We start from the raw sequence: 11,507 nt of genomic DNA on the forward strand, positions 1-11,507 counted from the left end.
AGAAAAGAACAAAGAACGGCACTGAAGTCATTCTTAAAAAGGGAAGATGTGTTCGGAGTTTAGCCAACCGGATACGGTGAATGTTTAATCTATCAACAAGCTCTGTTTCACCTTTGTTGCTCTAGTTGGTGGTAGCGCTATCCTATCACGTGCAGAGGAAGTTTGAAAGACAACCGTTTATCTCGCCCCTCGGATTGAGCCCTGTCTATGGTGAGTTTCCAGACCAAACATTTTGATGTGGGTCTGGCTTGTCAGGCTAGATTAGTTCAGCTTGTTGACAAATAGTTATTTTCTTAATTTCAAATTTCTTTAGTTTAAATTTCTTTAGTTCAAAATAACTAGGAATTACATGTTTTTTTTTAATGAAATGTATGCTTTAGAATGTAGTGAAGTTAAAATACTCACTTAAAGCAGAGAAACTTGAAATAATTTCCTTAAGTACAGTACTGAAGTAGCAAATACTTTGTTACTGTCCACCACTACATGTGACATTGAAGACTAGAGTAATGGCGGTTGCAAATTCAGCTTTGCCATCACATGAATTCATTACATTTTAAAATATATTTAAATAGAAAACAGTCCTATTTTGCTAACACTACTTCAAAACAGTAATATTTTTACTGCATTTTCTCTTAAATAAATGCAGTCTTGGTAAACATAAGACTTCTTATGAAAATTAATAAAAAATAGCTTACCAACCCCAAAAGTTTGAAGTCTATATACAGTATTTTACACTTTTGAGGTGTATATATTCACTGTCATTTAAAATCGTCATCAAATATTATAACATTATCCTACAGCATAGCCTAAACAAAGCATATAAACTGTGTCTAAAATGTGCCAGACTTTTTACCAGTGACTGTAAATAGACAAATAATATGTTGATACTGTATAATATTTTATGTTTGTAGTTTTAACTCCACACAGGTATTGTAGTTAATCTTCACTTTCTCTCTTTCTCTTTTTCACCAGTTTAAAATAGACCTGTTATTTTTGTTGCAGGCAAAACATCAATGGGCAACCACTGTGTGCTTGGTTTCTGAAATGTACATCAAGTTGGACACTGGACATAATGTCCAGAAACCTAACTAACACATTACCTCTAATCATTACTGTTCGCTTTTACTGTTCATTACACGTGAATCAGGGTGAACATGAAGTCCTTCACAAGTCAGTTTCTTGATTAGCATGTGTTCTTTAGTATATTAAGTAACCATAAAGCTATTGCCCTTTCCTTTGATTTGAAATACCTGAAGTCAGTCGAGGTTCTGCAAATTACTTTTGTCATCCGCATTGTTAGCTTGTTCTCTCCAAGGCATTGAATCACCAAGGTACATTTTTTCTGCATTGCTGGAAGAACAAAGGAATTCCAAAAACACCACTGGCCTTACTTTTTAATAGTTACTTTCAAGAGTCAGTTTTATCCCTTTCAACCCTATTGTTAATAGATCTGAACATTGTCTGAGCATCAGACGGCACAGCCATAGACTGCCCACAGTCCATTCACTATCGAATGCATATTGCACAGCAAGCACTGATTACATTTTTAAATCGTTTTATAAAGGTAAAAGACTGAAAGGTTGAGACTTGAGAGTTCTATTTTAGGGCACTTGGAAGCTAGATGAATAGATATTCACAAAATTCACAAAAGTTTTGTGGTCAGTAGGATTTAATATATATATATATATATATATATATATATATATATATATATATATATATATATATTCTGACTTGGATTCTCATGCGTTAAAATAATAATAATAACAATAATAATAATAATAATAATAATAATAAAATCCAGAAATCCTTGCACTCGCAGAGATACATGTGTGCACATTAACCAAAACTAGAGCAAGAGCGTCAACAACACAAGTGTGTTTCTGGTTATGAGGGTAAGAAAAACGTATTCAGCTTCCCAAATAACCCAGCGGTAAGGAAACAGTGGATGCAGTTTGTTTTTCTGGAGTTCTGCAAGTGTGTTTGTTTGTTCCTGGTCATGAGTCGAAACCACAGGTGGTGATTGAAACTGCATCAAATGACTTGACAGTCAGCGTCGCGTAAGTGATGTCACCAAAATGAAGCAAAACTCTAGGCAACAACATCCATTAGACAAAAGTCTTGTGGACACATATTTAATGCGTGTTTTGTGGCCTTATTTTAGTGACTTAAATTTGAGTTTTTTTCAAAAACCAAATTCTCTCAAGATTACAAGCATGTGCATATATGTCGCTCACATATTATGTTAGCCCAGTTTGTGCTGAATACAGTGTAATGCAGAGGCGGATTTTCCGGAACTTAAAAGGTTTTATTACCTGCTACTTGTACCATTTGATAACTTATGTATTTGCAGTTAATATGCATACCGTTTTCTGCTAAGGTAACTCAATTATTTTCAGTTATTATAAGAAAGTTTTGAGTATTCACTTTAAAAATTAAGTACACAACCACACCATTTTATGTTAACAAAATTCAATTTTTATTGGGTTGTGTTGTCATTGTTTTACCATGCTGGGTACTACCAATCAAAACTCCCCCATGGGTCCCAACATGCATTGTGGCGTAAATAAATTATGCATCTGAATTGTGACTATATATATATATATATATATATATATATATATATATATATATATATATATATATATATATATATATACGCAGATTCTTGATGTCTGTGTGTGTCTAACTAATGCCATAGATTTAAACATTTGGTGCACATAAAAAATAAATAAAAAATGTTCAATTACCACAACAGCGAAGGATCTCATGGCTATTATTATTAATACTTCAAAACTAATAATAGAGCATTAGGCTCTGCATGAGATCGGGGATTCTGCCAATTATATCATCAATGTCATCATCAACCATGAACAAACAACCTCACTTGATGATATTTTCTCTTGACGTTGTTTCCTTCGCAAATGTCTCTCACAAACACATAGCAGCCAGAGAACCACTAATATTGCACAGACAAGGGTCAAGAGCCCAACTACAGCAAACACTTATCTTTGACTTCCAACAAAAGTCAATCTGGTTAGTCATTAGTTAGTTCACATATTATTTTTGGGTTTAATAACTTTCACATTTTTACTTACCAAATTTAACATTGCACACAATGAAAAAGTCTCCATCTTGATATGAATCAGCGACAGATGAGGCGAAAAGGACCGCCTTTTGTAAATGTCCTCTAATTAGTGAATTAGTTCTTGTTGCCAGACAGAACTCCTTGCATGGCCAATCACATCAAAGCAAGACCAGAGTGAGCTATTTTAATTAATTATGATTTTGAGTTCTTTACTTGAAATCTTAAGTTTATGTATTTTATAGGTTAATAAGTTAGACTAACTTATTATTTTGAGTTTCTGTACTAAACTAGTAATATTCAGTCAAGATTACTTGATTTTTTTAAAGTAAAGAGAACATTAGGGTTTACAGTGTTCTTAGCATGTAATTACTAAATTCCATTAAGTTCTATTTAATTCATATTTTTAAGTTATACTTATTCACAAAAAAGTTCCATTTAATCAAAAAAATCTTAGTTAAAATTACTCAAATAGACGACCATGTTACACCAACTTAAAATAATTAAGTTAGTATAACTTTTTCTAAAACTTTGTGTATACACTACTTAATCGATTTAATTTATTTGAATGTTTGGGTTTACAATGTAGTGGAGTATTTTTACTTTCTACTAAAGTAAATTTTTAAGTATATACTTTATCAGTGTTTTATTTAGAAAACTTTTACTTCTCTGCAGTCCAAAGAATAATATATAATGTCATACTTTTTACTGCACTGCATTTTTATAAATACATTATTTTTTTTCTTACCTTTAATATTTAACCTTTTATATTAATACCTTTAACATTTTTAATGTAAGTATTAAATTATATTCAATATTAAATGTATTGCTGCACTGTAAAAAAACAAAAAAACAAACAAACAAAAAAGGCCCCAATTGAAATTGGCAATGTAAAAGAAAATCTTTTTTTTTGTGTGTGTGTGTAAAAAGTACTTTTCTTATGTTAAGAATTCTTATGTTTTCTTAATCTTATGTTTTGGAATGTTGTGATGTAAACGTTTTCCAAATAAGAACACTGATAAAATACATATACTTTACTAAACCCTAAAGGACCCCAAAACTGCCTCAGAGTTTTTAAAGTTTTGGGGAGGATCACCTTCCTTTCATCAAGTTGTGGGTGTGTGGATCCTCTCGAGGACAACGTCACCATTATCTCTGACTCATCCAAATTATTAACACCTTCAGCAGCCATCTCTCTACCCCCTCCAGAGATTACAGTTCGTCCTGAGTGCCCCGGAAAGACAAGCAGAGCTCCCGCAATGAATGATGGTGATGACTCATATGCCCGCCATGAAGTCTGAACCTAATCCAGCGCCCGTCGTGTTTGAGCCAACTCATTTCCCGGAGTTAGAGCCAGCCACAGAATGCACCCCGGAGCCCGAGCAGGTCGCTCACCTGTCCCGAGGTTGGAGCCGATCGCTAGATACAGCTAGAAGTCAGGTCCTGCGAAACAGTTCTCAGATGAGCCTGTTGAGGCACACTAGCTCTTCAATTTCAGGTGAGATACCTTGATCTGATCGATTTTTGAAGGCATCATACATGTATCCTTCATTGCCTTTGGTATCCCACAATCCTGTGCTTTGCATTGAGTGACAGTTGAGCTGGGGAAAAAAGATGGTGTCCGAAAGTTGCGTTTGCTGATCAGTTTGTTTGTAAATGTATGTTTTTTTTTTTTACCAATATTTCCACTTTTGATGTAATATGTGTTTAGTTCTCACCAAAGCTTGTTCTATTTTTCTGTAGATCATTAAACTGTTACACTGCCTTTGAAGTCTGTCTGAAATTAGATTTGTGTGGTGCCTTCAAGCACAAAACACTTCCTTATAGTCAGTGTCTGATAAAGCAGTGAGGCAACAAGTCAGCTGCCTAGGTTTTCGGACGCAGCCCTTGTCTCGTTCATGTAGCGACTCAGGCGAATCAAACACACAATCGCCAGTTACATTTAACAAATATGTTTTGAAAGTTGTGCTCACTAGCATACCTTCCCCCAACACAACAGAGGGAGATTCTTCAGTCACCCTGGAAACCATCTGATAAGGTGTTTTATGGCCCCCAAAAGAATTCGGCCTGATGAAGTCTTATACACAAAGAGTTTAAGACACAGAGCTTTTGCCTCAAATTATAGACAAACCATCTATAAATGAACATGCACCCCAGGACATTATATGTAAACACATAACTGTCTTGTAAAATGTTTATTCTGTATGGTATTTTGCATCTTTTTATCTTTGTCTTAACAAATTACTAGTTCAGATAACCTCATATATGTCATGTCTCCTATCAAATTAATGCTCACTTCACGACTTACACTTCCATGTATATCACTTATTCAGAAAATGCAGTGTGTGTTTGTTGCATTAATTATAGTATGAAGACTCAGAGACCCACTGAGTCGAACTTTCAAACAAAGAGCTATAAATTCTGCTGAGGAATTTCCCGCCGGGAAATCCCAACACTCTCATTGGTTAAGTCTAACCCTGGAGGGTGGGACTATTTCCAGACCTTAAAAAGACCAGTGAAGACAGGCTCTGCGCTCTCTTGTTCTCTTACTCCGCTCTCTTCACTTCTCCTCTCTCTCCCTGTGGGAGCCAACACCCACGGGGGGGGGCTGGCACTTAAGCCATGCCACCAATGCAGGCCCTCCAAGCAGGCCTCATCTCTTCCAAAAATCTTCTCTTCTACAATCCGATCTTCAAGAACACAAAGCATCGCTAAAGCAAACAGCCGCTTCCCTCCCAACCTCGGAAAGGACCGCCGGACACGCAGAGACACGCAGAGACACATGCGCACACAAGCGAGAAGCCAAAACGAAACCAAAAAGAATGCAAGTATTCTTATTCTTACTGCTGTAAAGAGGGTGTGTTATTCTCCCGTTGGGATAAATTAACTCCGTGAAGGTCGTATTTGGTTGAACTGAAGGAAAGCTGTTTCTTACCCTCCCCCACTCTCTTTGTCTCTCTCTCTCCCTCTCTCTTTGTCTCTCTCTCTCTCTTTTATCTCTCTCTAACTTCAGTCTATTCATTATTCTCTTTTATGTATTCTTTCGTTAATATCTATACTTCTACTCTCGTGATGCATATTTAGTATGTACTTTCTGTGTGAATTGTAGTGTTATTTTTTTAGTCTGTGTTTATTAAACCTTCAAAAGACATTTAATGAGTTGAATCTGTTATTCTGCCACATACACAAAGTCAATGAAACTTGCGATCTAAACGTTACCTAACTGCTTATGCTACTATGTTAGTAAAGTAAACTGTATGACCATTTGAAATATTGAACTTATCCTGATCAGTAAAGTTAATGTTTCTCATGCGCTCGAAAAGCAGTAATCCATTATTGAGAATTGATTTGAAAAGTCTATAACTAATTTGCAGGACAAACTTAGTAGGATAATTTCAAGCAATTTCATAAAGGGTTACTTGTATTTAATTAAACAATTTTCCCTATCGGAAAATTTTAATACGTAATGAACAACTGGCAAATCATATTCATAAATTCATGAATATTGAATATTAAATCCCTTTTGAGTTAATTATTCCCCGAGACATTAAACTCATAAGCTCGTTGTTGTTACATTCAGTTCATTGTCCGTTCTCATCATGCTGTGAGTAATTTATGCTTAAGGGACAGCCTTCATCTGTGTATTCTCTTCCAGTTCATTAAACACATTCAAAGGTGGGTAGAGTAGCCAAGATTTGTATGAATCTGTCATGTTTTTGACGTACACCCACACTAAACCCTAAACATACCCGATAGTGTTAACAAAAGCAAATGTGACAAAATTAAAACTGTATTTAAGCTTGTGTTTTGAATTCGTCTTTGTGCTCTTCTAACATGACTCTATCTTCACAGGATTCATTCCCGAGCTTTAAAGGGGGGGTGAAATGCTGTTTCATGCATACTGATCTTTTTACACTGTTAAAGACTTGGAATCCCATACTAAACATGGACAAAGTTTCAAACGTTAAGGTGGACGTTTGATGGGAGTATTTCTTTGTCAAAAATACTACTTCCGGTTAGTCATAAGTTTCGGCAAGTTTTTTGCGATCATGCGTCCCCTTTGACGTTAATGGGGGCGGAATTTCCTTGTATGGGCCTTACGGACAATTCTACCGGAAGAGCGTGAGAGAGAGAGAGGGAGAGAGCGAAAGTAACAGGCTACGCCCATCAAAGCGCTGGCTCGTAGGCTGCTGCACAGGTGATGTGCACAATTACAATGTCACCAAAAAAGTGCGTTTTTGGTTGCCAGACCAAGACAGTCCTGCACAGATTCCCCAAAAACCCCGCGTTAAGGCAACAGTGGATGGAATTTGCTTTTCCGGATCAGCAACTGAGTTGCGCGAATGTTTATATCTGTTCGCTGCATTTCGGTGCCGACTGTTTCATAGACAAGGCCCAGCTCGACGCCGGATTTTCCCGATCGCCTAATGCTGAAGGATGGAGCAGTCCCAACGATAAAGGTCCCAACGTTAGAGCCGCAGGCGGTGAGTGAGACTGCTTCAAATGTCTGTGTTTTTGCCTATGCTCATCAAGTAGCCCAAACATGATCACGTATAGTTAGTTGATCAATGGAGCATGCGATGTGTAGTGCGTGTACATTTGTTTAGCTGGCCACTATATGTGTAACTTTATGTTTGTGTATTGTAAAAGCACTCCAAACAACAATACACAAAGAGTGGGGAAATATGTTGAACTAAATAAGCACGCTTCTTCATTCAAATGCGCTACTATTCCATGTCTTTCTATGTAAACACTAACTTAGCCTGCCGTGCAAAACCAGTCCGCTTACTGGTACTAGCCGAGCTATTAAGCAAGCTTAGTATGTCAGAAAGGCCGAGCATATGGAGCTGGTTAAGTAAAACAAACTAAAAATGTATTCATTTACAAATCATGGACTATGGTTAGAAAAGAAGATACAAAATGCGTGCTGTTTTACTGCCTCTAGCGTTAATTTCTGTTGGAAACAGCAGTGATATGTACATATTGGTACGTATTTTGTGATTTGCAAAAACGTTGCCACAGGTATGTTTTGTCAATGAGACCAGGTTGTTCGTTATGTGAAAAAAAGAGATATATAAATGTGCAGATATGAACGTGTGTTATCCCACCCCTCGGATTGAACCCTGTCAATGGTGAGTTTCCAGACCAAACATCTTGATGTGGGTCTGGCTTATCAGGCTAACACTTACCGCTATATGTTTTTTTAGGTTGGAGCTGGAATTCTTGAATGCTGAGATGTCAGTACATTTTGGTGCACACAGCATGCATTGCATTATGAAACTATTCTTTTCGACATCTTGGAGTGAAAACATAGACTGAACTTGAGGCCATGGGTGACGTGCCTCCCGTAACTCACACATATCTTCCTATGCTTCGGCCATCATCTTCTGACTACACACTAATTATAAGCGGTAATGCGTAGCCACCTCTTGCGAAGCACCCTCTCCAATGTTCTGTGAGACTTGCGAACAAGTCAAATTAACCTTAAAATTAATTAATGCCATTTGACAGTAGCGGAGGAACGCCGCCGAATGTAACAAAGTAAAAGTACAGTTTTTTTCACAAGAAATGCACTTGAGTAAGAGTAAAAGTATCTGTTTTTAAATATACTCTAAAAGTACAAGTTACCCAAAACATTTAATCAAGTTAATGTAACGGAGTAAATGTACTTCGTTACTACCCACCTCTGAACACATTTATATTTGATCTTCTTTGTCTTCATTCTGTGAACTAGACAGACAACTGAAAAGCTTTGGCCCCGAAAGAAAACCTCAGGAAATTCCTGTGTTGTGGCAGAATTACCATATATGCGTCCTTGAAGTCAATTGTGACAAGTCAATTTTGAGTTGAATTTGGGAGACAATTTTTTTGACTGTAAACGTGTTTAACTTAAATGCTCAGAGAGAACGGTTCAGACCCCCAACTAAAATTGGTTCCTGGCTTGTAATCATAGGGGAACCACTTTTGGTTCCAAATAGCACCATATCTTTAAAGGTGCTCTACAGCACCTTTGTCAAATGGTTCTATGTAGAACCCATAAGAGGTGCTATATCGCATTTTATTTCTTCCTCAATAATGGTGCTAACCACTTACCAACAGTAGTTATTTTGTCCTGTAAAGGACTTTTAAAGGGGCTTGAAAGGTTCTTTGTACGGCAGTGGTACTATCACCTTTACCACCCCAAAGAACCACTGAAAAATCCCTGAAGAACCATACAGGGGCTTAACAGGTTGTATATATGGTAATGATGCCATATAGCACTTCAGTCATTCCAAAGAAATGGTGAAGAACCACTGAATCACCAAATTTGTATTTAAGATGTATAGCTATACAGGACTTAAAGCGGTTCCCCTATGATTACAAGCCAAAGAACCACTTTTAGTATTATTATAGGGGTCCAGATAATAGCAGCTGTAATAACCTGTCCGGGAGGAGAACATGCTTTATAGCCCATGTGTCCAGTAGAGTTTGCAGTTCTTGTATCAGCAAGTGGGCCTGTAACAACTCACAGGGCTTGAACTTGTCAAAGAAGACATTTTTCCCAAAGTATTTAAATCAAGCACAGCATTGAGAGTAGCTTTTGAAAGGGAACAGTTTGTCACAACCACCAACTGGAGTGCCCACGTACTCCACCAGAGGGCACTCCTTCCAACTTCTGGACCTTCTCATTATGGACTTAATTTCCCAGTATCCATTGTCTGTTCACATGGTTGTGTGATTTTGTTCTGGTATGATTACCCTTCTTAAAATCTGCTATTTTTAACCCTGCGTTTTTTCTCACTTTGTATAATCTTGTTCTGTGCTATTCTGACCACCTGTATCCTCGACTCCTTTGTCTTATTCTTCTGCCGATTGTCCTGGATATCCTTGTTTGCCTGAGGGTTTGGACTCTAGCCTGACGTCGTTCATACTTAGATTCTAGTCAGAATCTGAGTTTGATACTGCTCCATTGGTCGCGATCATGGGGCGTGTTTCAACCAAACCAGAAAACTTAATTGAATAGACCTATAACCAATCAGAACAACAAAGTAAGTGACGTATGTTGAGCGACGCATAGTAATAGTGGAAAGTTTGAATAGTTTTACACACTCGGATCTTTGAATCTCATTCAGCAAAATGAGCAAATCTTTTTTCCAAGTCAATTAGTTCATTTCAGCACAATACAATTAGAATGTCATGTTAAATTTCCCAACACATCTAGAACTATACGCAAATGTTGATCATTATAAGCGAATGCAGCCTATGCCATAAATGATTCATTAATTGCTTAACTGGGTCTTCAGGCTATGCAGTCTTTTAGTTCACCGTACCTCCAAATCTGAGTCATTCTTTCTTTTGTCACGTCACGTCTGTTACCTGGAAAGATCACACCTTTCCTGTCGCTCAGTTTCAAGTCGTTAGATCCTTTGTCAGTGTCTGATCCGGGCCGGAAAGCCCCATATGCAGTACATGCAGTCCCGAAAACAGACTTGATTAGTTCACCTCTCTGAGACAACTTATTGTTCCTGAGTCATATTAAAGATAAGTTCAAAAAGAACAAATCGTCGACACATCACTAACACATAGCTGTCAACAGAACTCAACTGCACGCATGCTGGAAGAAGATGAGTGTAAACGATCTTTGCTGGCATTGTAAAAAGAACTTCAGGATACACAGAGTAATTACCAACATGATCAGCATTTTTGAGAGAAATAGTAAAGGTGAAATCATATAGGAACAAGTTCGCCGTTTAGGATTAGAACAAATTCAACCCAAGCGCTCTTTTTGGTGACATGAATGATTTCGTTGCAGTTGATCATATGTCACTCGTCATATAAAGCCCACCCTGACAATTTGATTGGTCCGAACAGCTCTGGGTTGTGCATAGTTGCTCCACAACGGATCAAGTCCAGACCGAACTTCCCAACCTCAAATGCTGTGGGCGGGGCTAAGTCTGGCTGGCATCCAGGCTATTTGGACTCTATTGTACTTTATGATTGTTTGCTCTATGCATGTTACATGGTTTACCGTCTTGGTCCTGATAATGCTGCTTTTGGCTCTTCAACCCAGGTCTCGTAGCAGTTGCGCTGCTTAATATTTTTTGTGGAAACAGTGATGCATTTTTTTCAGGATTCTTTAATGAAAATGACGTCCAAAAGAGCAGCATTGTTTTTATTAATTTTTTTTATTAAGCTTATAAAGTCTTTATGTTCTAATTCTTCATCCTTGTTTTTATTTTTTTTTTATTTTTTAAAGCCCCACTTGGCTACTTTTGCTCTCGGGGTCCCCCTACAGTTAGGAAAAAATAATGTCCTCAACTACTGTCGTAAGCTGTCAGCCTACAACAGGGGATGCCATCGCGCGTGCATTTGTTGACATGACAACCCTGATAGCCCTGAACTAGTGATGCGTCGGTCGTCTCATAACCCGCGGACCCCATAT

Source organism: Pseudorasbora parva, chromosome 10 (assembly GCF_024679245.1).
Source record: "Pseudorasbora parva isolate DD20220531a chromosome 10, ASM2467924v1, whole genome shotgun sequence".
NCBI classification, from domain to species: Eukaryota; Metazoa; Chordata; class Actinopteri; order Cypriniformes; family Gobionidae; genus Pseudorasbora; species Pseudorasbora parva.